At 44.5% G+C, this 24,513-nt stretch overlaps 1 long non-coding RNA gene across 2 annotated transcripts; it reads left to right on the forward strand.

Moving 5' to 3' along the window:
- The first annotated feature begins 226 nt into the window (after positions 1-226).
- LOC143828639 (uncharacterized) lies at positions 227-20,489 on the forward strand. Of its 2 annotated transcripts, XR_013227782.1 has the most exons (5): positions 378-444; positions 10,348-10,526; positions 13,196-13,299; positions 16,210-16,319; positions 18,860-20,489. It is a non-coding gene; the product is annotated as an uncharacterized LOC143828639 (long non-coding RNA). The 2 variants fall into 2 exon arrangements; XR_013227783.1 differs by lacking the exon at positions 10,348-10,526 and having other exon boundaries at positions 227-444.
- Positions 20,490-24,513: the final 4,024 nt, after the last annotated feature.

Genomic DNA, 24,513 nt, shown 5'->3' on the forward strand with positions numbered 1-24,513 from the left:
GTGAAAGTCAATGTAGTTTTCTTTTCCATCAAGTCGTTTTCAACTTGTGGTACTTGATAGATCTTGGAACTGCAGGCCAGGTGCCAGCCACAAACCCAGTGTTTTAAATGGAAATTTTAAGATTTTAAAGTTTTTATCGTAAGCTGCCCCGAGGCCTTTGTGGAGAGGGGCAGCCTAGAAATCTAAATAAAATAAATACCACCTGCAAGAAACATCAAACACTATGTACATTTCAGATGCCCCACCGAGGAACCTGATTGGCCCTTAACGAAGCCCACGGATTGGTCCATTCTCAGAATCCCAATTCCCTCAGCGATTGGTTAGATTAAAATCCTTCATTTGCATGCAGTTGGAGTCCAACGCCCACAAATACAATGAGGCCACTAAAGTTATGCAGACTATGTCCTCACTTCGGGGAGCTGGGGTTTGGTCACTGAGCATAGGGTGAGTATTCATTATATTCAAGCCCAAGTTCTCTCTATAAGTGGAAGAGCCAAGAGATGGCCCCACAACATCTGGTGAAGTAACTGCCTGAGAACTGTTTCCTGTTCCTCCAGCCTATAAAATCGAAAGCTAAAGCAGTGATTAATGCGCGTCTCTCTTCTTTTGTTTATTTTCTCATCTGCTTTCCTTTCGGCTTCCTTTTGGTCTCTCTCCAGTACTTTTATAGGCAGGCGGCTTTGGGTCTGTGATATGCCGAGTAAGGAGGAGATGCATTTAATAAGAGGTTTCATGTGTGCCGCATGATTTTCAATAATGAATAATCTTTTGTAGGTAATTATGGAACGAAGGTGCATGTATATTTTTGACCCATTTCTAATTAAGACTGAAGTAGGTACAGGAGTAGGTACTTCAAGAATAATACCTGTTGTTGCTTGATGTACTCTGCTGTGATAAAGTTGTACAAATTACCCTTCCCCCCCGTACTTGATTGCAAGGAACAGTAGCTACCTTTGAAATGTGTTGAGTCAACATGTATGCACTTCTTTCAAATAAATGATTTCACAGCACTTTTTTTTTTTAAGTCCCGGTTCACTTCCTGCTTTTCTGGTGCTGCCTCTTTTCTTCTGACAGTTCTATTATTCCCATATACTGCACTGGGAGAGCAGCTTGCTTTCAGCCATCCCGTGAATTCAGCTGAGGCAAGATGGGAGACCCTCCCCCCCAACAACACTGATCCCCAGTATGGAACCTGCCAGTGTGCTTCTGGTGCCTGTAAACACCCCCCACACACACACACACACAAAGCATCTGTTTCCCCAAAGTGAAGAGCCAACTCTGCCTTTCCCCTGTTTCATTAAAGGTGGCTTACAATTAAAGTGAGAGCCTCTTGTGGTGCAGAGTGGTAAGGCAGCAGACATGCAGTCTGCAAGCTCTGCCCATGAGGCTGGGAGTTCAATTACAGCAGCCGGCTCAAGGTTGACTCAGCCTTCCATCCTTCCGAGGTCGGTAAAATGAGTACCCAGCTTGCTGGGGGTAAACGGTAATGACTGGGGAAGGCACTGGCAAACCACCCCGTATTGAGTCTGCCATGAAAACGCTAGACGGCGTCACCCCAAGGGTCAGACATGACTTGGTGCTTGCACAGGGGATACCTTTACCTTTACCTTTACAATTAAAGTAACTTACAATCACATTTCCTTCCTCTCACCACAATGGGTAGGGGGGAGTGCTGAGAGAAATTGTGACTGGGCCAAGGTCTGCCAGCTGGCTGCACGTAAAGTATTGGGTCATCAAACGTGGTTCTCCAGATCAGAGTTCACCACTCTTAACCGCTACACCATGCTGGGTCTCTTTGGAGCAGGCTGTGCTCCCATTCTGAAAGAGCTATCTCCATTGTAGGAGGACGCATGGCTTAGAAGAACCTCCCAATATTTGTGATTGTTCTATGTCCCCATGGCAGCCATTTTGTGTCTGACTGTGCCCCTTGATAGCTAGCGGCAACCAGTGACTTTTCTTTGAATTTCAGCTGTGCCCACAGACCCTACTAGGGTTGCCAACCCTAGAGATGTTTGACTTTTACAACTGATCTCAAGATGATAGAGATCAGTTCCTCTCTGGAAAGTGGTTGCTTTGGAGTGAGGACTCTATGGCAGTGGTCCCCAACCTTTTTATCACCGGGGACCACTCAACGCCTTTTACTGAGGCCCGGTGTGGGGGGGGTAGTTTACTCCTCTCCTCTCAACCACTGCCCTAACGCTCTCTGATCGCTATGGTAATGTTTAAACATCCCTTCAAAATAAGATACAGACATGCCACAACAATGAAGTGTGTTGTAAAGGGCTGGGGGGGATGAAGTAAGGGGCCGGGGGGGGAGAAGGCGTCCTTCGGGGCCCACCTCCAATTAGTCGAAGGACTACATGCGGTCCGCAGCCCACAGGTTGGGGATCGCTACTCTATGGCATTTTATCCTGCTGAGGTGCTTCTGCTCCCCAAAATTCACCTTCTCCAGGTTCTGCACCACCCAATTCCCAAACAGAGGTCTGTGGACCCCTGGGGGTCCATGGTCTTCCCCCTCCTGCATTAATGGTCTCCACCACAAATGAGGAAACAGGCCACTTCTATTGCCCCCCTCCACCCCTCCTGAGCATCAGGTCTCTTGTGGTTACTGCACCTTGGAAGGCAGAGCCTGCACGTTGACTCCTGTCTCTCCTCCTACCCTAATCTTTCTCAAGCCTGCCTGTTAGCACCAGTGGTGATATCACTTCCAGCAGCATGTCACTTCTGGGGCTGTGGCAGGCAGGCGTGGCCAGCTGAGATACCTTCTGGGGCTCCTTAAAGGCTGAAATATTATTTCAGGGGCTCCTCTGTGGTCAAAGGGTTGAAAAAGACTGCCCTAGACCCAAGAAATCTGGGAACACTGGCTCTGTGCCAGCTCCCTTCATTCATTTCTGTGATCTTCCTTATCACCTTATCTGTATTTCCTTGTTATATAGTCCAGTGGTAGGACTGTATTAGTTTTGTGCAACAAACCCCTAAAAGGAATATTTTTTAAAGTCCTTTATTTGTTTTAAACATTTGAATCCTACCTTTTCCCAAAGCTACAGACGGGTTACAAACACAAACTCACAGGGCAAAAGATGGAAAACAGCACAAAATATTAAAACACTCAGAGCTGAGAGGTTAATTAAAAACAGCACCAACTCGGGCACAGACCAAGCTATACAATAATAGCAACCATGAAGCCAACGGACTCAGCCAAAAAGCCCTCTGGCACACAATCATTTTGCAGGTTTTCTTGTGTACTGCCTTCCTCAATCTCTCTGGCAGGCTCTTCTGCAGCGTCAAGAGCATAACTGGGCTGCTTTCCACATGGGGGTGCAAAATGCCAAGACGGAAGCAGCAAACGCCATTAGTGGGAATGGCATCCACACCTCCCCTTCCTACTTTTTCATCTCTCTTCTGTTCCTCCCCTTCCCCCCTCCTGTCATGCCAGGCCCTGAACCATTTCCTACGATTTTTCCTTTCCTTATCAAGTCAGGCTATAACACTGGGCCATGGCTCTACACAGAAATAGGAAAAGACCTTTACAGGGCTAAAAAATAGGGGAGTGATGCACTGCAGTGATCATAATTTTGCAAGCAAAGTTTATCTCTGCCTTCCTTCCTCACAATTGTGTCCAGGAGAGCCCTGAATCCACTCTGGAGATTCTACCTAGAGCTGGTCCTTACGTACTCAAGCAGGGCTTCAAATAAGCTTCTTAAAATGAACCTGGGAGTAAATAGGCAGCCAGCTCCACTGTTCAAGAATGTTCAGTGTTTACTGTTCAACCATGTTAGTAGACTATCAATCAATTTCAAGTTAAAGGAAGCAGTGAATAAGGACGGCAGAGCCTTAAGAGAAAAGACTGAGATTGAATAGACAATTATGAAGCAAAAAAGATGGACATAGCAGTTACTTCTTACATTCGAAACAGAAGAACAAGTGAAAAAATGCATGGTTAAATGGATGCGAAATTTTAGAGAGCAAATATCTTGTCACAATGAGAACAGTTATGGGAGAAACAAATCAAGTTTACAGCCAATCAAACTTAAAGAGAAAACTGGCATAAACTGTTTTTTAGATGGTATATCACCCCTAAAAATATTGAGAACATTGATAAAAAATCATAACGGAAAATGTTGGAAATGTGAAGAAATAGAACTTTTTATCATATATGGTGGACTTGCAAAAGAATTCTGTAAGGAAATACATAGAATGTAAAATGTATTAAAAATCAGTTTTTCTATGGACTCTAAGAATATACTGTTGAGAATATGACCTAACAAACTACCAAAGCTATTGGAAGATATTTGAATACATAGTGACTGCTACTAGAACAATTTATGCCACAAAATGGAAAAGTGTTGTTTGTCCAAGCTTAGAAGATTGGAATGCTAAAATGGCTGAATATGCAGTTATGGCAAGTCCAATGTCATATCTAAAAAACAAATCAATTTCTAAATTTGAAGAAAGATGGAGAGTCTACTAAAAGAACAGCAGTTTATAGTGAAAAACATGTTTTAAAAACTGTGTCTATATATAAGAACGTTCCGCATTCGTCCAAAATAGCACAATGGTTACTAATTGAAATCGCTACAGTTTTGCCGTTATGTACAACGTCGTTGACAATCTGCAACACTCCTGAAACCGATCCGCAAAAAGCACTTCGTTGTAGCGCTTTCAGGGAAATCCCAAAAAGTGGATTCACCGTCCGGAAAGCGCTACACTCCTGCAACCAATCTGCAAAACTAGCGGGAAAGTTCTGTGCGTTACCATTGTTGCGGTTTCTGCAAAGTCCCTCCCCCTGGCTCTCTCCTCTGATCTTCCGGCGAAGCGATCGCCATTTTTTTCTCTCCGAGCGAGCGGAGATCAACGCACCGGCAAGCCTTCGTTTACCCAGTGAGGCTTCCCCGGCTGCAGTCCCTCTGTTTAAAGTCACCAAGCACAAGCATCGCAGAGGCCCGTTTGCTGGTTTATTTTCACTTTATTTTTCACACTGTTTTCGGCCGAAAATCGCGCCTGTGAGGGGGGGGGGTTCACTAAGGGGGGAACGTGGCAACGATGAAACGGCAGCTCAAACATCACCTGCTAGCTGGATGGGTCTCTCCGTTGCAATGAATCAACGCATATTCGTTGCAACATGTGTGTGTGTGTGTGTGTGTGTGTTTTAAACCTTCCTTAAAGGGAAAGGGGCTGTTTGGGAGCATAACGGCCGCCCATTGGCTGCTTGACGGCCAGGGGCGGGACACAGCTCAGCAATAGCGCTTCCTTTCTAGCGATTTTTGCCGAGACCGGAACCCTGTGGGAAACGATAGAAACGCAACTGGATTCCACTACAAAGGCAGGTATGCATAACGACGAATTCCACTATTAAAAATGGCGATTTTTCGTTCGGCAAACAATTTGCTACATGGATCCCGGTGTGGAATGGCCCATAGAATTAGAAGTTATATCACAGCATTTTATATGTTCTTCAGTGTTTCCCTATTGATACATGATTTATGCTGAATTATAGTAACATTTTTGCTCAATTGTAGATTTATAGAGACTATAAAATACATATTGGAATAAGTAGGAACAATGAAAGTGTAGCAATGAACTTAATATAATATAGCAATAATATAATATAGCAATTAACTTAAATATAAAATAATTTATTTATTGTATTTGTATACCACCCTCCTCTGAGGCGCAGGACGGTTCACGTGGAATGTAAAGGAACAATACATCAAACTCATTTTTTGTATCAAATAGAAATACAGCAATTGTAATAATAATAACAATAACAACAGAGAATAACAGTTTAACAGGATAACAATCAAACAGGTACATGGATTGTGGGGAGGGGGAGGTTCAGGGACAAGTGGGTGTTATTGGTTCCGGTCAACCTCAACCAAATGCCTGGTGGAGGAGTTCCATTTTACAGGCTCTGAAGAACTGTTTTACTTCTGTTAGGGCCCTGGTCTCTTCTGGAGCTCATTCCACCAGGTGGGGGGCTAGGACTGAGAAGGCTTGTGGCCCTAGTTGAAGTCAAGCAGGCTTATTTGGGGCCAGGGTTCACTAGCCAATTGGAGGCAGAAGAACACAAAACTCTTTGAGGGGTATAGGCAGAAAGATGGTCCCTGAGGCCCTGACCCCATATGGCCTTGAAGTTGATTACCAGAAAATTTAGCCTGATCCAGAATTCGACTGGTAGCCACTGCTACCAGTCGAATTGGAGGATGGGCCAGGTGTGGGACCTCCATGGTGTTGTTGTGAGGACCCTGACAGCTGCATTTTGGACCAGCTGTAGTTTCCAGATCAAGGTTAAGGGCAGGCTTGCATAGTTGCAGAAGTCCAGTCTAGAGGATCACTGTGGCTAGGTGTTCCAGGACCAAGTAGGGCACTAGTAGTTTGGCTTGGTGAAGGCGCGCTATCTTCGTGACTGGAGCTTACATTGAGAGAGAAGCATCCAGGATCACGCCCTGATAGTTGCACCACTGATAGCTGCACACCGTCCTGGTTGGGCAGATGCACTTCCTCACATGGTCCCTTCATGCCCAACCACAGGACTTCCGTCTTTGAAGGATTGAGCTTGAGAGAATTCTGCTTGAGACATTTTGTCACTGCTTCCAGGTAGCTGGCTAATACTTTTGGGGGAGAGGCAGGGCAGTCATCCATCAGGAGGAGGAAGAGCTGGGTGTCATCTGCATATTGATGTCTTCCCGGTCCGAACTTCCATACCAGTTGGCCAATAGGGCACATGAAAATATTAATAAAGATTGGAGAGAGGACCGCTTCTTGTGGGACTCCACAAGTGAGCTGTCAGCAGTTTTATGATCTCTTTCCTATTGCTGCCTTCTGTCTGCGGCCCCAGAGGAAGGAGATCAGCCACTGAAGGGCTGTCCCCCTTGTTCCAGCATTGGCAAGGTGGTGAGCTAAAAGCTTATAGTCAGCTGTGTCAAACGCTGCTGAGAGATCTAGTAGTATCAGCAGCGCTGACCTGCCTTGGTCCAAATGGCAACTGAGGTTGTCCATCATGGCAATTAGCGCTGTCACTATCCCATGGCCAGGCTGGAAACCTGACTTAGATGGGTCTAAGACTGTAGCTTCTTCCAAGAAGGCTGATATTTGAACTGCAACAGTCCTTTCCACCATTTTCCCCAGAATCGTTAAGTGCGAGACGGGTTGATAGTTATTGGGCTCTCGTGGGTGGATGTTTTTTCCAGTAGTGGGCGTACCGCTGCCTCCTTTAGTCCCTCCAGGAATTCTCCCATTGTGAAAGATAGGTTGATTATCTCCTGGAGGGGGGCCCTTATCCTTATATCTTATATAATGTTAAGATTCAGAGGAGAGGGAGATGGGGAATTATGTTAAGAATTCAATAATTTGAAGAGGAGGAGAAGGGGATAACCTAGATCTTTATTAAACCATATTTTATATTGTATTATTAATTTGTTGTTGGTTGTTGACAGCCGTTCAGTCGTGTCCGACTCTTGCTGATCGCATGGCACAGCTGTCGCCACGATCTTGCACCACCTCCTTTAGCCGTGCAGTATTCTGGGCCGGTGTCCATTTTGATCGTGTCCAACCTCTTTGTCAGCCTGGTTTCCTTTTCCCACTGACCAGTCCTAGCAGAATTGTTTTTTCCGTTGACTTGGATCGCATGATACGGCCAAAGTACGCAAGCCGGGATTTCATGATTTTGCCTACCGATGATATATCAGACTTTATGCGCTGTAGTATTTCCTTGATTGTGACTTTTGCTGTCCATGGAACCCGCAGAAGCCATCTCCATTATCAGCATTCAAATGAATAATGGGCCCCAAATTTATGTATGTATGTATGTTTTTTTCTATGAAAATTAAAAAATATATATTTTAAAGGAACAATATGTTCAAAGCAGAGCCTCTTGTGGTGCAGAGTGGTCAGGCAGCAGACATGCAGTCTGAAGCTCTGCCCATGAGGCTGGGAGTTCGATCCCAGCAGGCGGCTCAAGGTTGACTCAGCCTTCCATCCTCCCGAGGTCGGTAAAATGAGTACCCAGCTTGCTGCTGGGGGGTAAATGGTAATGACTGGACAAGGCACTGGCAAACCACCTCGTATTGAGTCTGTCATGAAAACGCTGGAGGGCGTCACCCCAAGGGTCAGACATGACTCGGTGCTTGCACAGGGGATACCTTTACCTTTACCTTTGTGTTCAAAGCAGCTTATTCCATAAAAAATGTGACATTTTTACAAACTAGTATTTCTGTGGTGTCTTTAAATGCAGTCTTTTGCACTTTAACAATTAACAGGTGTATTGTTGCACATGTGAAGCTCAAAAACCATTCAAGACACCTTTGCTTGGTGACAACCTAAACTGAATACCTGTAGTAGGTGAGGAAAGCATTGTTCCTGGTCAATGCAATTATACCTATTGATAAATTCTAATCCAACAGTTTCACAATCCCAGCAACCATGAATATTTACATATAAATTTGAATTCCGATGAGAGAAATTAAGATTTTAGATCTTCTCTTGGCAATAAAAGATGTTCCGTCATCATGGTGTTTGCTAGGAGTTTCATAGTTTCGTAGTGTTCTTGGCGGCTTGCTGCGGACAGGAGTAAAAGATATTGATCTAAAGGTGCTTCCCACATTACTACCTCTAATGTTTGTGCAAGATTTTTAAAATATGCCTAACACTGTGAATGTTACAAGCAGATGTTTGCAAATATGCAGAGCACACAAGCGTACCCGTCAGATTGCTGGTATTGGCATGGCCTCCAACAGAAGATCCACAGAAAAGGAAATCATGTATGTTCCAAACAGGGCCTGGAAATAGTTGAAGCCTTGTTTTATTTGTGAAGTCCTCACATTTTTGTGTGCAAGGAGGGTGTGTCCCCCCCCCCTTGGGCTTTTGTGACTCTTTCATTATAGCACTGTTATTATACCTCAGGTGTTATTAATTCTTGACAGGTGTGTTTGTGTGAACAAGAACAAGAGCACTTATTATCAATCCAGTTATTAGCTATTCCCTTATGTGAGCATCTTCACTCTCTCGGGCGCACTGCGATAGCTGAAGTATTAATTGCCACTCACAGAGGCAAAAAATAACTTCCAAGGCCTTGTACAATCAACAAGAAACTGGCGGAAAGGCCGCTGGTGTTATTTCACCTACGCGCTCTTTGAGGTAGACAGTGGCCACCAATGCAAGGTTAATAATCTGCAAACATTTGCACTGCCTCCCACTTAAAATCAAGTTTAATCTCAATCTTCCCTCTGTAATCATGCCTGTCCTCTCTTTTCTCTCTGCAATTCTTTATATTCTGCTAATGGGGGCTAAACTCGCTGAGAGGGAGAGGGAAAGGGATCTTGGGTCATAGTGGATAGCGCCGTGAAAGCATTAACCAAGTGTACTGCAGCGGTGGGGAAAAAAAGGCAAATTTTATGTTAGGGATTATTAGGAAAGCAATTGAAAGTAGAACCATATTGTAATACCCCTGTACAGAGCAATGGGTTGTGCGCAGCGGCGTCTGAATTGGCCGTTCCAGGCCGTCTCAGGCACGGGGAAGGGGGGGGGGCACGGGCACCAGTGTGTAACTCGGTGCACACATGCAGGTGCGGGGCTCCAGCTGTGTCAGCCTGGAACACCCGATTCGGACGCCGCAGCTCTGGTCACTGTATCTAGAAACTGACAGTGCAGAGCTGGAAAAAGTACCGGGGTCTTTTGGTGTTGGCTCCTGGCATTGCTATGAAGAGGTTGACTACCTCTGAATGTGCAGGTTCCCTTTCATCACCAAAGCTAGTAGCCACTGATAGACCTGTCCTCCATGAATAATCTAATCCCCTTTTAAAGCCACCTATCCCTGAGGCAAAGAGCCTCTTGTGGCAAAGAGCCTCTTGTGGCGCAGAGTGGTAAGGCAGCCGTCTGAAAGCTTTGCCCATAAGGCTGGGAGTTCAATCCCAGCAGCCGGCTCAAGGTTGACTCAGCCTTCCATCCTTCCGAGGTCGGTAAAATGAGTACCCAGCTTGCTGCTGGGGGGTAAACGGTAATGACTGGGGAAGGCACTGGCAAACCACCCTGTATTGAGTCTGCCAAGAAAACGCTAGAGGGCGTCACCCCAAGGGTCAGACATGACTCGGTGCTTGCACAGGGGCTACCTTTACCTTTATCCCTGAGGCAATCACTACATCCTCTGGTGACAAATTCCACATCTTAATCACTCATTGTGTAAAGAAATACTTCCTTTGGTCTGTCGTGAATCTACTACCCATCAGCTTAATTGGAGTCGAGTTCTAGTACTTTGGGGGGAGAGAGAGAAACCCCATGTATAACTTTATAAACCTTTATCATGTCTCCTCTTAGTTGTCTGTTTTCTAAACTCAGTTGTCCCAATTTCAGAGGCAGTCAACCTGTTAATACCAATGACAGGAGGCAACATCAGGGGAAGAACTCGATCTCTCTATCTTGATGTTGGATCTTCAGAAGAACTGATCGGCCACTGTGTGAGACAAGAAGCCAGATTAAATGGACAACTGGGCAGATACGGAAAGGGTCTTCTGAGTGTTCTTATCTAAAAGGTTCTGTAATATATTAGTGAATTTTTTTAAAGTCTCAGCTAAATACGAAGGCTACCACTTGTGCCAGCACCGAGAACTTCGTTCCAAATATTATTAGCAATTGTTCAAGCTCTGTATGCTGCCAAGTGATCATTGTAATTACACAATAAGTCCCACCCACCCCCCACGCGCGCACACGTATTAACAAGCAGATTTTACTTAACAAGCAGAGCCAGCTTGGTGTAGTGGTTAGGAGTGCTGACTTCTAATCTGCTGAGTCAGGTTTGATTCCCCGCTCCCCCACATGCAACCAGCTGGGTGATCTTGGGCTCGCCACAGCCCTGATAAAGCTGTTCTGACCGAGCAGTAATATCAGGGCTCTCTCAGCCTCACCCACCTCACAGGGTGTCTGTTGTGGGGAGAGGAAAGGGAAGGCTATTGGAAGCCGCTTTGAGACTCCTTCAGGTAGAGAAAAGCGGCATATAAGAACCAACTCTTCTTCTTCAGTAATATCAGGCTCTCTCAGCCTCACCAACCTCACAGGGTGTCTGTTGTGGGGAGAGGAAAGGGCAATAAACAATAGCAGTTGTATTCTATGAAGTGGAAACAGAAGGTATTCACAGGTGGTTGGGCAAACTTCATGGGTAACATGCCAGAGTATGGGGTGGGGCCACAATGAGGAGTGGAAATTGTATGAAAGCCCACCCTCTACTTATGACAATGAAACCTCTTCATGAACAGAAGTACTGCTGATAGACAAGGAAGGGTACAGATTAGTTTGTGAGGTTCACCTGATCTTCAGAGTCACCTTTTCTGAGCTCAAAACAGGCTGCTGGGAGGTAAGCACATGAACACATGAAGCTGACATGCTTAATCAAACTCATGGTGCATCAAGGTAAGTGTTAAACCTAAGTAGGATACTGAGTAGACCTGCTTCATATTGTTCTGTAATGCTGGATAGTCAGTTCACAGTCTCTTAATTTTAGCATCTACACTACTAGAGATTTTACTTCATTCTACGGCTAGATTGAGAGCCTCTTTTTCAAATTATTCTATTAACTTTATTATTTCTCACTCTATTTGAATTTTGCACTTAAGCATAATGTTTCTTCACTGATAGTTGCAATTATTTATTAATAATTCATTTCTAGGGATATTCTGTGACTAACTTATTTACTCTATATATTTTAGGGATAATGAGTAATACCTAATTATCAATTACTAGTGAGACTGAATTTAATGTAACTGGGTTTTAGTTCTGGTTTGTTTGGCCTGGTACTGGTCTACAAACAATGTACTGCTTTTAATACTAACTTGTCAAAAAGATTTTTTTTGACACTAGCATGTTTTTAAACATGGAACAATTTTCTTTTTCTTTTTTTTTTTGTGTGCTGAGTTTGGACAAATGAGTTTGCCTTATGTACCCATTCCACATGGTGATGGCCACACCAGTTCTCTGAGAAGGGGCAGTTTACCCCACCACTTCCTGTGTTCCCATGGGGGAACGTTTTTGGCGGTGCACACCATCTACCCTGGATTTCTGCTTCCATGCAAGGCATAACAGGGTGGGGGCCATTATTTTCATGTTTAGGAATGTGCTAGCAATACTGTGTTCTTAAACAAACAAAATATGCCCCAGGCAGTTTGGCTGCGCATTCCTTCCAGGACACCATAATCAACCCAGGGCAGGGGAGGAGCCGGGCCTTCCCTGTCACATGGGCCAGGCCCTGCTTAGTCCCTATTGATGCCCGGGGCAGAAAAGAGAACGCTTAAATATTTGTGTTCTCTTGACATGGGAGGACTTGAACCAGGATAGGCCTAGGCCACTGTCGACATCATGTAGGAGCGAGGATTAGCCCCACTGCCAGATGTGTCCTCGCCGTGGGTCTTATTCCACATGCTGAAAAAGTCATACTTAATCAGTCCATAGGTCCATGAGGATAAGTATTGCCTATTCAGAATAGAAGTGGTTCCCATGGATTAAGATGGAACTCTTTCGTGTCATACTGGTGATGCTAAGGATTAACCTGGGATGCATGCCAAGCAGGTGCATTACCACTGAGCCACACTTCCAAAACTGGCCAGGCAGGTGTTCCCTCCCTCCTTTGTGGAGACAGGGTTGGTGGGGGCACTATGGCCAGAGCCATTTGCCCCCCCCCCCATCCAACCTGATCATATCTTCACCATCCTAAAACAACCCTGCACTCAGCAATAACAAACTACAGAACAATGCAATTTGTGCTGAGTAGCTCTTGTGTGGTTTAGAAACCAAAGTCTTGTTTGCATAGTTGTCAAAACCTTGCTAGATACAGTGGCACTTCCTGAAAAGAAGGAATCTTCAGCAAGCGAACCAATTAACAAAGAGGATTCTAACCTCTCTGACTTGTTTCCTGTCTGTAATAATTATTCGGGGTGTGCAGGAAGAGGATTGGACCTCATGAGCCAGCTGCATCTGAAATGGTGGAGCCCAAGCACAGCTTTACTGCTTCTGCCAGAACTCAGCTTTCCCTGTTTTAAAATTACAAAGGAGCACTACCTGGATAGCCAGAAGCTATTACAGAGGTGAAATTCGAATGACTCTGTATTGGCAACTTTTACGCTGGTAAAATCTGGTTACTTCCAGCTGATGTAGGTCCTTGTTGCCTGGGTGAGTTTGCTGATTTGAACTGATTAATTTTTTTCCCTTCCAGATACTTCTGTGACCCAATAATCATTCCATCGCAGTTCGAAATTCCAGTCTAGCTGTGGTGTTCTTGTCTGAGCTAGAAAAGGATTTGCTCCATGTGAGACAAAGGTAAAAGGCCTCTTGGCCTGCCGGTTTATATGCTCTTTTCTTCAGTACACAATGATCTATTGCAGCCCACTTTTCCCTCTGATTTCCCAGATTTTCACTGTATTTGATAAGCTCATCTTCTCCTTTGTGTAGATCCCATCTCTTCCCCTCCTCATTTTCATCTCCCTTTAAAATGTGTGACAAGAAGAAAATGTTTGAGTTTTCTTAGAGTTTGCCATCCCTGGAAAATTTTCCCATTAGCCTTTGCAAGATATGGGCCTAAGAGCACAAGTAAAGCCCTGCTAGATTAGATCCAGGATCCATCTAGTATAAGGTGACCAGATTTTAACATTGGTAAAGCAGGACACCATTGACGGGGGGGGGGGGGGGGGCTTGATTAAAGATTTGGTCTATATGGAGCAAATAAAAGTTTAATAGAACGCATAGAACGCTAAAATAGTATTGTAATGTATACATGCAACATAAATACAATTTGCCAGGTGCCCCCAGATGTCCCTCCAAATGTGGGACAATCTGGTCACCTTAATCTAGTGGAGCAGTGGTTAACCACACAGTGGTCAACGCACATCCCATGAAGACCCACAAACAGAGCACAGATGCCAGGGCCTTCCCATGTTTCTCCCTGAGACTGGTATTCAGAAGTTTAATGCCTCTGAATGTGGAGGTTCCCTTTAGTCACCATGACTGGTAGCCTTTGATGTATCCTCTTTAAAATCAAAATATATTGGCTGGATACTTATCTGCTATGAGCTTGCTTTGCTTTACTTCAATAAAGTCTCTTGACCTACATGAGGAATTATGTGGTCTTTATCTTTTATTCAGTTGGTCTCTTAGGTTTATAACCAAGAAAAGGAAACACTCTTGTTTCCTTACACTTAGTAGAAAACCTGGCTAAAGATTATTCTCGAACCTGGTTTTGGAAGGGAAATAAGCCTGATAAATCACTCAATGAACCACATTTGTTTCAAAATGAGCATGGAAATACAAGCAATACAATTAAGCCAAAAACAAAACTTCCCTGCTTGAAATTCAGGATGCTTTTAGATACGTCATGTTGGCAGAAAGGGATCAGCTTGGGCAAGTGCCATTGGTACAACTTAATTGTGAAAATTCCAAAACTGACCAGAATTCTTACTCATACAAATCTCTATTACACAAATAATTAAAAGCAGATCCCCCCTGGAAAACTTTACTGTATGCAGCCACAAATCTTATGTTTTGAATTAGAATTCCCCTCTTTTACTGTCGTCTTCTCTGCAGACATCTCAGAAAGTGCAAACCTAGGATAAAAGGCCAGATTGTGTGTGTAGGCCCATGCACAATTGCCCCCTTTCATACGCTTCCCATTTTCAAAAGCAGACAGAATTAGGATTTCATTGTGAGCTGGGATCAAGCTTTTTGCACTGCAGTATTTTATAGGCATTCCAAAGTGAGGTCTTTGGAATTATAAGGTTACTAGATGTAAAGCCCATTTTATAATGAAATAAAATTGGGGCTAGATGGCTTTTCCCCCCCCAGAGTCCGAAGGGCTCCAGCGTAGCCAGGGATGGCGTGGGGCGAGTCACCGTCCGGGCCGCAGAAGTCTTGCCCCCCCCTGGACCATGGAAGGCTTCTGCGGGGCCGGGCTTGGATGGTTAGAAGTGAGGCTACCGGTGTTCTTCTCTCGCAGCTCCTGAGTGGCCGGGAGCTGCGGGGACGGTGGGTCGCGGGCGGCTGTGAGGCGGGCGGCCATGTGCAGTGGCACGGCGGCGGTGGGCCAGCCGCGGCGCTGGTGGCAGCAGCCCAGGCACAGAGCTGGCGGCGGCGGCCCAGGCGCCGAGGTGGTGGCGGAGCAGCTCGGAGGGTCTTTGCTCGCCATAATGTATCAGTCGTCCGGGCATGGCCGTGGTGGTAGCGGTGATGGGCGGGGACAGGCAGGGAGTTGGCGAGTGATAAGTTGTGGTGTGGGGGTGGGGGTGGGGGTGGGAAGGGCGTGCGGTGGGGCAGCCGGGGACGGAGGGTCGGGGTCTGCGCGCGAGGCAGCCGGGCGGGGGTGTGCGGGGAGGGGGGGTGAGTCCCATAGACGTCAGAGGGCAGTCGCTGGGTGGAGGGAAAGTATTTTTCCCGAAGCCCAGCGGCGTGAGGCAAGGGTCCTCCCTGGTGGCCATCCAGCAAGGACGGCGGCTCGGGAGGACTGTAGAGTTGGCAGCCCGGCGTCCGGGAGACGGGCCAAGTAGCCAATAGGGAGGTGCGCTTCGCGCACTTCCCAATTGGCCATTTGGCCCTGGATTGCCACTCTGAGGAGCGAATCAGGAGCCGCGAAGTTTTTATCCCAGACAGGGCCTGCCCTAACTCCTCCCCAACACCCCTTAGCCTTTTATTTAATCCGCTCCGCAGGAGCGGATTAAAGATGAAATAGCAAAGGTTGGATTGCTTCGATAGAAAACTGCTGAAGTAACATAGTGAACTAAGGAATAAACAGAACGGAAAAGAAAGGTTGAAAAACAGATGGAATGCCAAACACCTTCAACCATGTATTGGCTTTTCTTTCTTTATGGAAAGTGTATTGCTGGGATGAAAGAATGACTTCAAGACTGCTACAGCATACAGTGTACTCTGGGAAGTCCTGAAAGAGAAATGACAATAAGCAAAACATGGACCACAATAATCAGGACTGCTTCTGTGTAGACTATGAGATACCACATTTGTTTGGGGGAACATCTGCACAATGTCATGTTCATGCTCAATCCAAGCATGACTTGAGAGCTGGCGATCCCTAAGAGCATTGGGGGGCATGGAGGTGACTTCTGAGACATCAGTTCTTGTACCAGAACAGGAACCGGTATCATGGCAGGAAGTTCAAAATCTTGATGGAAAAAGTATATGGAAATTCCTAGGGCATCATGACGTTACTTATTTTTTCCAAAACAGGAAGTAACATTCAGGAGTTGATTGATGTCATGCCCCATTTCCTCCCTCCATTTCATTGTGTGAGGTTGGGTGATGGGGGCCATTGTCAGGAGATGTCCCAGCTTAATTAGGTAAGTGGTAATCCTTCTGCTGGGATTCCTGCATTTCCCCCCCCCCCCTTTAGCAATTTGAATGGATTGTTTATTCCATTCGTTCTGCAATGCAACAAGTGCTAGCTAATGGTTTGGTGTGGGTTTAGTGCCTCACTTGGAAGCTGTCAACCCTAATAGGAGGTCTCTCTGTGCACAACAGTCCTGATCCAAATCAGGTTCAAGCACATCTAGGAAGTGTGCAATTCTAGAACACGAACCTACATCTGTCTGGCAACCTTACCTCCTCTCCGAAATGTTTTCTTGACCTGAAATAGGCCAGGAGGACTATAGGGCTGGTTGGGTGACTGTGGAGGCATGATACTCTTTTGAGGCATCACTTTCATGGAATATCTCCACCCCAAGGGTAGTCAACCTCCAGATGGGGCCTGGAGATCTCCTGGAATTACTGCTCATCTCCAGACTATAAAAATCAGCTGCTTTCGAGGGTGGCCTCTTCTTAAGCCTGGGGCCTACTACTGGCAACTACAATTTCTGTTGTCTGCAAAGACAAATCGTTGCCTTATAAAACTGGAAAAAACTAGTCCCCCCCCCCACAAAGTCTCATTGTCTACTTTCCTGTAAACTCAATGTATGTTATCTCCCAAGCTAACTCCACTTGAAATTCTGGGCCACTAATCCCTCCCACGCCCCTGGTTCCAGGGTTAGGTATTAGACGTGCCTGGAACTACTGATTGATCCACCCCTGGTTCTTCTTCTTTTTCCATCACCAGTCTTTGACTATGTCCTTTAATGGTTTTCAATTGCTTGAGACATTGAGGGAAGGACCTTATATTGTTGTTGTAATATTAGCATATTTTTAAAGATTGGATTAATGTTTTATGGTTTGATGTTTTATTTTATGTGTGTTGTGTACTGCCGCAAGCCAGCTGGGAGTGGTGGTATTTAAATATAATTAATAAATAATAATTGTTAATGGACTCAAAGGAAAGACGAGGTCTCTCATTCCCTGATTTTCAAATTTATCACGAAGCAACCTCATTGACTTGGATTGGATTCAGCTGAAACACAATAAGCTATTACACCTAGAAGGGTTCAACAAATGATCCAGTTGGCATGAATACATTTGGCATGACAAGGATAGAATCCATAGGGGATTTAAAGAACATTGCATTAGGAGAAATTTAATTATGTTGTGGAAGAAATACAGACAAAGATTCGAACCATCTAAACCAGTGGTCCGCAACTTTTCTAAGGCTGCGGACCAGTGGGGCGGAGGGTGATCCGGCGGCCGCGCACGCCGCTCATGTGCAAACACACATGCGCGGGAGGTCCGCGCATGCGCGTTTGTGCCATGCACGGATGGAAATGCACATGCACGGCACTTCCACGCATGCGCGTTTGCGCCGGCGGCACTGCTTCCCTCCCCCCCAACCACAAAAAGAAGCTTGCTGGGCCACAAGCTAATTGGCTGCTTTGGCGGCCAATTTGCTTGCGGCCTAAGAAGTTTCTCACTGGGGGGGGCGGGGAGAGGGAAGCCACGGCCCGGCGGTTGGGGACCACTGATCTAAATCATTATGGTTGTCACCAGCCAAAATGCTCAGGTCAGGGAAAAGCAGTAAAACTGATTGGCTTATGTATAAAGATTTGATTTATACAGAAGGAAGGGATTTTAAATTTTGATCTAGAGAAGAACTTCAGAGAAAATCGATTGATTGGTTTTTATATCATCAAATCAATGACCTATTTAAGGTACATTAAAAAAGGGATTTGCCTCTCAGAAGTCCAGATTTCAGAAAGAAATAATAGATAAAGAGAGTCGAGAAATTTCTCAGCTGCATAAATATCTACTTGAGTGGTCTTTGGAAGAAAGAGTTAAGGGAGTGATGATTCAATGGGCTAAGGACGTAGGTCACTCAATTAATTTAGTTACTTGGGAAGGATTGTGGATGTAAGATATGAGATTTACTCCTTGTTATGTGATTAGGGAAAACCACTATGAAATGAAGAGCCTCTTGTGGCGCAGAGTGGTAAGGCAGCCGTCTGAAAGCTTTGCCCATAAGGCTGGGAGTTCAATCCCAGCAGCCGGCTCAAGGTTGACTCAGCCTTCCATCCTTCCGAGGTCGGTAAAATGAGTACCCAGCTTGCTGCTGGGGGGTAAACGGTCATGACTGGGGAAGGCACTGGCAAACCACCCCGTATTGAGTCTGCCATGAAAACGCTAGAGGGCGTCACCCCAAGGGTCAGAAATGACCCGGTGCTTGCACAGGGGATACCTTTACCTTTACCTTTTACTATGAAATGATGTACCGATGGCATGTTACCCTGGCAAAGATTGTGAAGTGAGATTTTAAAAAGTGCAAGATAAGTGTTGAAAAGAGGGATTACTATCACATGTGGTGGGATTGTAAAAATGCAAGAGTGAAGTATTTGATGAATTTGATGAATTTTTTAAAATGGTGAATTGTAATTTGGAGAAGAAAAGAAAACGGAATTATCTTTATTGAGCTTTGTAGAGGGGGATATGCCTGACGATAAAATGCTCCTCTTTCTTTATGCAGCATCAGTGGCAAGACTAGTGTATGCAGCTCTAGTGTATGCGGCTAAATGGAGAAGCCCGGAAACCGCTACTATAGAAGATTGGAAGAAGAAGACATTGAGTTCTGCGGATTGAGCAAGACCAATGGCACTGTTAAAGGACAAACATTTGGAGAAACATTATGAACAGTGGTCACCTTTCTGAAGCTACATGAAGAAAATCTTTCTAGACTCTGCATCATTTTATAAGACATAAAGAAAGTGAAGCAGCAGACAATTCTAATTAGTTTTTGGCACAGGAAGAGGGTTTATTTGTCCAGGAGGGACAAATAACAAATGAGTTGGGTGGGAAGTCAAATTTTAGGTTGTGAAGTGTTGTTTGTGTTATTTTTGTGTGTGTTTATGTAGTTTTTGTTCAGTTGTGATGCTGTGGTTTGTAGATGAAGAAGCATAAAAAACAATTCTTTTTAAGGCTACCAGTTGCCTACGCACAGCTGCTTTGGCCACTTCTATCATACATGTTTTTACGGTCTCCTCCAATGTCAATCGTCATCATCATCATCCACTTCATTTGTAGCTCACCTTTCTCCCCAAGCGTGCTGCATTAGAAAATATGAGAAGTTCAAGAAGACAGGGAAGACCTCCAATAAATGATGCATTAAGGCTAGGATTACTGCAACCAGGAAACAATATAAATAAAAGATGCCTAGAGCCACAAAAACGGTCCAAAGCATAACAGACCATGATGACAGGGCTACCAATTGCCCACCCACAGCAGGTAAACTCTAATATCTGCCCGTTCTTGAACAACTGAGTGGTGGGAGATAGTGTCGTGTATGAGGGACTGATGTTATAGATGCACTGACATAACTTCAAGTTGCCCCATTCACGGTAGTCTAGGAATTTCCTCTATCTCTATGGGCTTTAACAGAAAGACTGGAAAAATTCTTAGAGCATCACTGATTGCTTTAGGGTGCTTAGGGCTGATCCTGCGTTGAGCAGGGGGTTGGACTAGATGGCCTGTATGGCCCCTTCCAACTCTATGATTCTATGATTCTATGATGTGGTCATGCTGCTTCTGAGTGAAGTATCACTGCTGCATTAGTGACACTCCCTCTCCCCCTCCTCCACCCTCCAGAAGATCCTACAGGCTGCTGACATAAAGCCAGCAACCCTACATAAGAAAGAAAAGGGATTAAGTCCAAAAGCATTACAGAAGAGAATGTGACCATTTCCGCATTAGGAGACATACCTTGTTTTAGCCTCGCTTTGGATTTCCTTTGGATGCTGTGAGTCAACTCTAGCCTTTCCACGTTTGGGTTTTCCTTCCCTTATTTCCAGGCTGAAATCCGAGACATGCTTTCTGAACTGAGTCCAACAGAGGCAGTCTCCCGTTATGCTTTGCTCCCCTCCCCTTTTCAAAAAAATATGTTTTTTGCAGAATCATGCCTGCTTGCACCTTTGTTTTCCTTGTGCCCCTTGATCCCACCATTCTGTACCCTTGATCACTTCCCCCCTTCCCTCCAAAGTGTCCTGACTGTAAGTTTTGTTTGTTTTTTTAAACTGGTTTATGTTATAATATTATAATATTGCTGTGTAAGACTGGAAGACTGCTTTTTAAAAATGTAGAAATAGTGTAATGTGATTACTCACTTTTTTTAAAATGCGGATTTTTTAGAATGGAGGAGGGAGGGGGAGGGAAAGAGGGGGAGGGAGGACAGTTGCAAGGAAAGGGTGTTCCCAAACGACTCAAAATGGTGGACGCAAGGAAAAACCCAACTGCACGTATTTCTGCATTGGTCAGCCCCAAACTAGACCCTGTGAGACCCCACTTGAAAAGATGAAATCTGTTTTTGGGGGGGGATTCCTTTGCTGCAGGGCAAATGAGGGGGCAAATTCGGGACTGCACCTGAAGAAGCAAATTTTAGTGCAGAAATGGATGAAAAAGTCGACCCTTTAAAAATGCAAATCCTAACGATATTGCTAGTGTGGAAACAGTCCGAGAGGTGGTATGTACTTTGCGCGAGGCTACGGTATTGCCCCTTAGAAAAGCAACTGGTTGGTTTATTTGTCTTTGTTGATGTGGCATGACGCTACGTATACTCCCCTACGACTGTTGTAATAGAATACTGTGGTGTGCGGAATCATGTGGGGTGACGGAACAGTTAGCCCTCTTAGCTTTCTGTACTGAGAAATCTCTCAACAAGAGCAGTTTCAGTTTCCAGTTCCAACTGGGTTTGACTGTTATTAGCAACCAGTTAGCTTCAAGGTTTCCTCCTGTTGTACCTCTGTGATTACAAGAAAGTTTCTCTTTGGTTATATTCCTTCTGCGTGGCCTCCTTTTCATGATACTTATCAGAAGCACAGAGCTCTGGTGTTCAACTGGTGATGTAAGAAGTCACTTCTGGATGCAGCTACTGAAACTAGAAAACTAAATTTTATAGATTTGATCTAGCATCCTTAGCATCATTTAACAGCTTGCAGAAGTTCAGGCAACTCAGTCTGGTGCACATGTACTGAGAAGTAAATCCCTCTGAATTCACTGAAATTTGATGTCTAATAAGTTCGCATGACATTTTTTCTGCCTGTGTGACTTAGTTTGCTGCCGTTCAGCAAAAACTGTCCACATCAATGGCAGAACATTGCACAAATGAAAAAAAAATTACCAAGAACTGAAAACCTGTTTTTTTGTACCCCGCTTTTTATTACCCAAAGGAGTCTCAAAGTGGCTTACAATCGCCTTCCCTTCCTCTCCCTGTGAGGTAGGTGGGGCTAAGAGAGCTCTGAGAGTACTGATTGTCATCCATCTGGCTGCATATGGAGGCGTGGGGAATCAAACCCATGTCTCCAAATTATATATTCCTAGCCACTACACCAACCTGGCTCTAAACAGAATTGTTCAGGAGGGCATTCTTGTGAAGGAAATAGGACTGTAGTAAAACTGAATTGTTCAGGAGGGTATTTTTATAAAGAGAACAGAGCTGTAGTTTATGGCACTCTTCATTGTCTGCGTCCTCTTCTCAGTGCAGTGTTTTCTAATTTCTATAATCCGTTTTTTCCGTTGTTTACGATATGTCATGTCCCACACTTTTTCATTGTTGCATTGTTTTATAATGTTGTAATCCAATCACTGCCCTATTTGTCGTACGTCTTGTACTGTTTCTATTGCACTATTTTTAAATCTTGTAATCTGCCTTGAGTCTTAGCAAGAAAAGTGGATTACAAGTAAAGTAAATAAATAACTTTAACACAGTTTGCCTAATGGTTGATATAGTGAGCAAATCTATTTCTTCAGTTATGTGTTGTTTTAAGAGACGGGCAGAAGAATGCTAATGTACAAAGCAAACTTTCCCCCCTCCCCACAGTGATTAAAGGTGTACACGTTCATTAAGGCAATATTTTTAAATTTATTTTTAAATTTATATACCGCCACTCCTCCAATGATCTTGCGGCGGTTCACAGGAATAAAACATTCAAATACAATAAAACCCTATAAAATCCTCCCTTATGACAAAGGCAGCAAGTGGTCAGATACTCTTCTAATTCATCCCAATCCTATCCCACCTTGTTCAACCACAGGCCAAGTCCTCTTCCACTGGGAGTGGATGCCAGATCAGGTAGACCAGGTTACAGTTTTGGACTTGGACTGAGGGGATCCATTTGAACCCCCTTGCCTTTAAACTCAGAGAATGACCTTCGGCCAATTGTTCTCATCCTAACTTACCTTATAGGGGTGTTGTCAGGATACAATGGAAGAGTACGTCCCTCTAATTTAAGATTTAATTTTACTATAATAAGGGCTGAAACAAAAAAGAGCTTTCTCTGCCTTTGCTCCAGAAACCCTTTATGAAGAGGTCTTTCTCAGCTTTTTGACCGTCAAGAAACCCCTGAAATATTCTTCAGCCTTTGAGAAACCCCAGATGGGGCATGATGGTGCAGAATATGGCTGGGAAGCATTGCTGTGGACATGCCTACCCAGGGCTCCTCCCCTTCCCACCCCCCTCCAGGCCCATCATTGGCTATTTTGGGAGGGAGGTCGACATGTCCATATATGGTAATATCACCCGATAAATGTTTATCAAAGTAAAAACATATATTAAAATTATTTAACTCCCACTCATTTGGGAAACCCTTCCAGAGCCGTCAAGAAACCCTAAGGTTTCATGAAGCCCTGGTTGAGAAATCCTGGGTCAAGTCTTTTGAGGGCACAGAGTTGCATCCAGTAATCCATCTGCAGAAGGCACTGAAGCTTGTAGATGTCCCCTCTCCCCCTTCTCTAGCAGCCATTTTGGACCCTGGGGAAGTTGATCCCTGAAGTCACTGGCCCCACATATAAGGACTATAAGTCATGTGAAATGATGGGTTCCATTGAAGAGAAGGAAAGGGGGAGAAATCATCTTTCTGCTTCTTCTGGCAGAGCTCTGCTGACAGGACAGAAAGGAGAGAATGGAATTGGCAGTAGAGAGAGGGAAAAGTGGGAAAGTTCTATGCTCTTTGATAGTCAGTGATCCAGCTGTCAATGATTTGTGGCCAAGTGCCTGTAATCTGCTTTTGGGCCACACAGTCTGTAAACCTTGATAACACAAACCAGCAGTTTTTAAAGCAATTGTCATACACATTATCACCCACATATTGCTTTAATATCAGAGGAACTTAAATGCTGGTCACTGAGCACAATAATGGCCAAGAGGGCCAATGCCAAGTTGCACATGAACCTGCCATCTCCTGTTTCGGACGATTAATCAACGAAACTCAGTATTATCTACTCTGTTAGTGGGTCTCAAGCAGAGGTTTTCCACATCATCTGCTACCTGATCCTTTTACCTGGAGATGCCAGAGATTGAACATGGAACCTTCTGCATGCAAAACAGGTGTTCTACCACGGCATAGCGTCAGATGCACAAAACCAGCTCCCAGCAATGACCTGTATTTAACATCAGGGACAGGTATCTCTGTGTTATGTTGGCATAGCAGCCCCATACTCTGGGAATAAATTCTGGTGTGCCTTCCAGAACCCTTGCATGCCGTATGTAATTGAGGGATAATTTATTTATTTATATTTATATACCGCTGATCTCAAATGACTCGTGGCAGTTTACAAAGATCCATGAATACAATAACATCCGTAAAAAACCATTAAAACGTAATTAAATTAGAACATGTATTTGTGAAATAAAATAAGCCTTTAAGAACAAAACTAAACCAGACATTAAAATCTTCTTATATAAGTCAAAATCTAGTGACTTAGCACCATCTTGGGCCTCTCCTTGACACCTGGGAGCCTCCATATTTAAAGTACTCCATGGCCAGAGAAGAACATCAGTTCTGGCTGCAAACATTTATCAATGCTGGGAGATGTATTTTATTATAATGTTATTGTTTAAGATTTTAATGTTGGGCATATTATATATTATGAATATTGTGTGGTTTTATATTATGTAAGCCGCCATGAGCCGGCTTTGCCAGGAGTGGCGAATTAGAAATCTAAACAAACAAAGTACAAAATGTCAGTCTCTGGTTATTTTCTGCTGAGCTCCAGGAATAAAAATTGTTTTTCTCAGCTATACGACGTTTGACTCCGGTGACACCTTTAAGACCAACAAATCTTTATTCAAGGCATAAGCCTTTGTGTACACGCACACTTCCTCATATGTTAGAGAAATGATTGACATCATTT

Source organism: Paroedura picta, chromosome 2 (genome assembly GCF_049243985.1).
Source record: "Paroedura picta isolate Pp20150507F chromosome 2, Ppicta_v3.0, whole genome shotgun sequence".
Taxonomy (NCBI): domain Eukaryota; kingdom Metazoa; phylum Chordata; class Lepidosauria; order Squamata; family Gekkonidae; genus Paroedura; species Paroedura picta.